Source organism: Callospermophilus lateralis, chromosome 3 (genome assembly GCF_048772815.1).
Source record: "Callospermophilus lateralis isolate mCalLat2 chromosome 3, mCalLat2.hap1, whole genome shotgun sequence".
Classification (NCBI taxonomy): domain Eukaryota; kingdom Metazoa; phylum Chordata; class Mammalia; order Rodentia; family Sciuridae; genus Callospermophilus; species Callospermophilus lateralis.
The window spans coordinates 53,343,355-53,349,549 of NC_135307.1; the positions used below are offsets into that span (position 1 = coordinate 53,343,355).

Consider the following 6,195-nt stretch of genomic DNA (forward strand, 5'->3'; position numbering starts at 1 on the left):
TTTAAAAATGTCATGATTTCTCCATAGATATCAAGATAAACCAAGAAAATATTGTATTTCTAATCAATAAAATGATGATATAGCTATAGAAATACTATATGGTAAAATGAAAATTATTCTTAATATCAAAGCCAAGTTAAATTCTATTCTTACATTGAAATAATTAATACCCATGTTCTTATAATAAAATTTACAAAATAAGGTCATTTGCTAGCATTGACTGTGTGTCTCTTTCCCCACTTCCTCTACCAGTGGGTATAATCAGCTTTTGCAATATAGAGAACAAAATGCAATACTGTATTATTTTGATGATTTTTTTAATGAAAATGATTCTCAAAAATGACCTGTTGTGATCATTCCTCATAATTAAGTAACTCTTCATTGTTTGCATCATTGTTGTCAGCAAAGTTTCTAGCAGGTTTTCTCATTTCCATTCTTGCTCACCTACACTTCACATCCCTAGGAGGGACATTAACATCTAATTTAGACTATTATTATTACCTGTGATCTTTCCAAAATGTATCATATTACTTAAAATAAGTTCTCACTCTTTTTCCCTAACTCAAAACTCCGCCTACTTCCTCAATGTGCTTTTACACAATTTTTTCTTCTAGTTCATCAATATTGCATTGCCATTCTTTCAGTTATATATTTTGCCTTTACTTTTTCTCAAAACAAATTCTATACCCTCAGAAAAGCCTTCTTATCTTCCTTGGCTAAAAGACACAAGCCTCATTTGGGTACTCTTGAATATACTACACAATTTAATTTCTTCTTAAAATACCATATTTAATTATTTATTCTATGATTTTGTGCCTCCTCAGTCTAATAATATAAACTTCCTAAAAGTAGACATTAAAAAATATGCCAATGCAGTCTCCCACAACCACAAATTATGCAGTTGATTTTCCCACATTTGGGGAAATCGTAGGGGTCAGCATATCCAGAGTGCCTCACATGTGATAACCACCTTTGTGATCGTGATCTGTCTCCTGCCAGGTAAGTATATAACAGTAGACATTTAATTACCTGTTAATCTTTTGAAAGAGGGCAGGTAAATATTACAATAGCATATGAACTGCAGTCAGAAATGGAGAGGAAAAGGTCTTTGGCAGAAAAAAATTAAACAAAACAAAACAACAAAACAAAACAAAACAAAAAATAGCACCCTTTTCTTTCATGCCCAGACTTTCCTTGCACTTTACTATAAGCATATAATTCATCTATTGTTTACATGCATTTAATTATTTGTGCATGTGAATATTGCAAATTGTACCATATATCAACAGTGTTAAAGGAAGAGTCATAATCACTTTCAAATCCTGCCTCACAGCATGAATTCAAAGAAGCTAAATGCAATCTCCTATCATTCTTCCTCTGCACAGAGCACCAAAAATAGCTTTCTTTTTTGGGTCAGACATATTATATTGTGTGAGGAACACCATGGAATCAGGGAGTGAAAATGGAGGATAGGCCCAAGCTTCCTATAGTCTCTGGTCACATAGGACAAATACTGTCATGTGACGCCTGCCATTGGCAGAGAGTTCTTGCTGGTCTCCTGGAGACTGTGTGGAAATCATTAAGCACTCTGTTATCAATAAAGTATACTGACAAGGTTAACTTTGTCTCAGAACAAAGTTTATAAGGCAGCACTATTAATTTGTGAATTCAATTCTTGAATAGTGGATATATTACACAGGCATGAAGCTTATATTTTATAAGAAAAACAAAGTATAAACAAGTCAAAAATTGAAATTAAAAAAAAAGGATATTTTAGAATGTAGGCATCACTGAAAATATAGAATACTGTATCCCTGGAACTGGGTAGCTCCAGGACTTGAACATGATGATCAGGAAGACACGTTAAAGGACATAGAGTTTGAGTGAAAATCTAAATAACAACCAAAAATTAACAATATGAAGATTTGGGCCATAAATTTCTAGGCAGCATGTATAGAAAACCCATAGGCCAGATAAAGGAAAATTTATATCCCCACTTGCTTCAGGTTCCCATCCCTTTATTGACTAGCATCAAGCAAATCTAAAGACTCCATTGAGCTTACTTGCAAAGTTCAGCACTATTTCAGTTCTGTTACTCTACAGGATGTAAAACTGAGAAACAGGCAGGTCAGTCTTCATTTCCAAAGAAGCATTGCTTGTTACTGACAATCCCAATTAATAATAGTAATAATAATAATAATAATAATAATAATAATAATAATTACTATCTATCTCCCAGGGTTTTTCTCAAATGAAAGGATATGTTGGTCAGCCCAAGTGAAAAGTAGATATATTCTTAGAAATAGCAACAATCATTTATGAATCAAAATCAAGTGACTATGAAAATGTGAAATTAAGTAGATTAAATATGCTCCCATTAGTTTGCTTAGTTAATTTTTATTAGGTCAAAGAAAGACACACAGTTTGCACAGAAGTATCTTCAGTTTGAATAATTGATATCTAAAAGTTTACTGTCATCTTTTATGGATTTTAATATCCATGCACTAGTCTCATTTTAATCTATTTGCCAAATGCTTCTCAATATTCTGTGTACTTATTGTTTTTTATTCCTTCCTTAGGGATACATAAAAACAACAGTGTTATCTTAAAATCAATATCCTAAATTCATAAAATACATATATTTAGAAGAAGTTTTCAATGTTATTTAGCTGAGCATGTTAATTGTACTTATGAGAGTGGGGGACGAGTGTAGTTGCACATTTAAATAATGTGTCTATGGCTTTTTATGGTACTTGTTCTGTATCAATTTTAATGTTATGATAGATTGCATTATTGTTTATAGTTATCTAGTCTTTCTTGTAGATACAGACAGGCAGGTGCAGCATACTCTAGTGTGTATTACATATCACAGGAAGCAGCCTGTACTAGGGTGCTACCAGGATTATACATTCCTGACCATTGTGATACGTTCTTACTGAAGTCAACCTTGACAATAAAATGCAAGTATACATGACATACTTTGTGTTATTTCATCCTCTTTTCTTTCTTGTTTACCCAGTCTCAATAATAAGGTGACCCCTCTGGACTACCCTTTCATCTTGAGTCCTAGACTAGGGCTTTGTAACTGACACAGAAAAACATAAAACACAAAGAAGAAATAACTCTTATGTGTAATCCACTGAGATCTAGGTATGGCTTGTTTCTCCAGTAGCATTTGATAAAAATTGACTAATATGAATATACATAGGGAATAAATATTTTTGCCTACTAAATGTCAGGTGTTTTTAAGATGCTGAAATATTAGGCAACTTTCCTGTTTATCTACACTTTATAGGAGAAACAGATTATAAAAAGTGAGAATTCTTTTTTTAAATCACCTTAGAGCATTGTGGGATTCACTGATATAATCTGTAATATTGTGTCCTTGGATCTGGGCAGTTCTAGGACTTGAATGTAATAACCAGGAAGCCACTTTAAAGGGAGAGGGAGTTTAAGTAAAAATCTGAGTAACATAAGCTACTGGACCATAAGTTTCTAGGCAGTAGACATTGACAATCCAAAGGCCAAGAAGCAGGAGTGGGACCTACATGAATGGAATATAGTGAGCTGTGAAGGCAATGGTAGAAAACATTTGGAGTTATAGTGCCAGGTTACATGAAGCCTTGTGATCTTAAACTAGGGCACATTTTAATCTATTCTAAGGGGAATATACAACAGTCAAGCCTCACTGAAAGTAGGCTTTTAGTCCATTACAAAAAGTACCCACATCTTGACATCATTATTTTATTCCATTGACTTTTGATTCCTGAACTGATTATATGAGTTAATTTCATTATACTTTATCCCTCATCCCTTAGACTATCCTAAACATATTGATACATCCACCCTTCTGACAATAGCTCTCTGTGACATAAAACTACTTCTAAGTCTCACCTTACTCCGAGGGGACTTCTCTGGTGTCAGTTTCCATGGTAATAAATCTAAAGAATTCTGTCCTTGCCTTCCGAGGAGAAGGTACACAATCTATTGTGTTTTCTCAGCAATTCAATATAATGTTCTCAGTGGACATTATGATTTTATTCATAAATATATTCTATATTTAGGTAAAGAAGAATTAGTACCTAAGATAGTTTTAATATTCATTATTTAAAACTAGCAGGCATTGTTTTTGTTTTTTGGATATGGTCATATAAACTTAAAATATTGTGACTCTATCATGTTCTTTAAAAAAATTAGTTTCTGTTAGAGTAGGACAAAAATAGTTGAAATTAAGATAAAAATTGCCCAGTCACTTGATAAAAATCTCTTTAGCCACAAATACCTGGTCATGGAATAAACAAAACAAAAATAAATATATGAAACCCTATATATGTAGTCTTCAACAATTTATTTTATACCTCTAATATCGATTCTCTCTGCAAATAATATGAATCATCTAATATTTGTGTCATTCAAGAATAAGTGTACTAAAAGGTAGAAATATAAGGTCAGAGGATATTTATGTGGAGAAGTGAGATTTGTCTAGTAGATTGTTTTACATGTGAAGCAAAAAATTGTACAGAATTTGGGAAGCACATTTGATTCTGAGCTCACTAGTAGTTTCTAAGTGTCAAGACTATTACATGTCTTGCATGATCACAAATACAGGTAAAAAGTTTAACACAGGCTTAGTAGTATTTTAAATTTCTATGAAATAAATATACTGCTTTTACTTTTCTTTTTTTCTTTTTTTGGTCTATTCTAGGACTTTTTTGTTTGTTTGTTTCAGTTTTGAGAAGCAAACAAAAGACGTTATGCCAGAGAAGTGCTCTATCACTGAGCTATAGCCTCTCCCTAAAACGGATTTTTATTGTACTTAATATCTTAATAACAGAATTCACCATATTTTAATTTTATTTTCATGTGAAGATATAAATGGAGACTAAAATAATACTGAATTTTCAAATATATTTTGGCTATAAAATATATGTTAGTTAGCAGATCTAGTATGTTTGCTCAAATATGTAAAAAAAAAAAATTCTCTAAAAATTTTCAGTAATTAGGTGTAAAATTGAAGAGAAATTTCCATCTAGTGTCTGGCCTTAATGAGGATGTACTATTCATAATATGGCCTAGTCTTCTGGCTAAATCCTCCTGCTGGCAAGAAATGTAGCACAGTCTGTAGATATTCTTAAATTAGAATTTCTAAGTGCTGGTAGGAATTATCCAGTATTTGGCAACTGGTACTTCACAGATTTGACTCTTTTCAGCTTAATTTGCGATATTTCAAATCATTAGATGTTCTTTACTCATAGATTTTGTTTACCTTTCGTAACCTGTAATACCTCATATATGCAATTATTGTTTTTGAGGCATAAATACATTTCCTAAAATTTATAATGAAAATTTATATTCTGAGCATGGACAAAGTGGTATATACTCTAAACATCTCAGTGATCAGTGTCACACTCAGGAAATCAAGTTCATTGAAGAGAAATTTGATTTTATTTGGATAAGGAGAAAACTCCTGTCATTATCTGTAAAAACATTTTTGCTAGGTTTTTTTGCCCTCCTGCTGAAGATGAGCTTGGTAATTAATTATTTGAGGAAGGAAGAGGATTACTGTAAGCAGATAAGAAACTAAAAATCTATTCAGTTTTAAGCTGGTGGATAATGGAAGCCTTTTTTTAGATAAATGGTTCTGATGGATTATGTCTACATTAGAAACATTATGTAAACATTTTATTTAGATGCTTTAAAATTCTTCATGGGAAAAGAGAGCATTTTAATGTAATATACAACTTAATTTTTAACTAATTCAAAATCTTTACTTCTAACTTATTTTGCTGAAAGATATTGTCAGATATGAATGCAAATTCTAACTTCATAACTAAAATACTTTTGAACATACGCAAATTGTGAGGTATTTAAAATAATGTTCATAATACTGACATCATAGGTAACCATAAAGTTCTAGTAAGATGTAAAATATATAAGTGCATAATCACATGAAATGAGCATTCAGTAAAATTTAGCTCCTATTAATAATAACAATAATAAAGACAAGTACTAAAGCAATCAATCTATGAATAACAAATAAATTCTATTTGGGGTAAAGTCTTATAGAGATGTTCAACTTGAAAGAAAATTCTAATTGATAGATGGAAAGGATATTTTCTATGTAACATCTAGATATATTTCACAAATAAAGTTGTTGTTCTGCTTATAATTTCTTTGGAAAGAAGACAGTTAAAA

At 31.5% G+C, this 6,195-nt stretch overlaps 1 pseudogene; it reads right to left on the minus strand.

Annotated features, from left to right (window-relative positions):
• Positions 1-857: 857 nt before the first annotated feature.
• On the minus strand, positions 858-1,007 carry LOC143396073 (U1 spliceosomal RNA; annotated as a pseudogene).
• Positions 1,008-6,195: the final 5,188 nt, after the last annotated feature.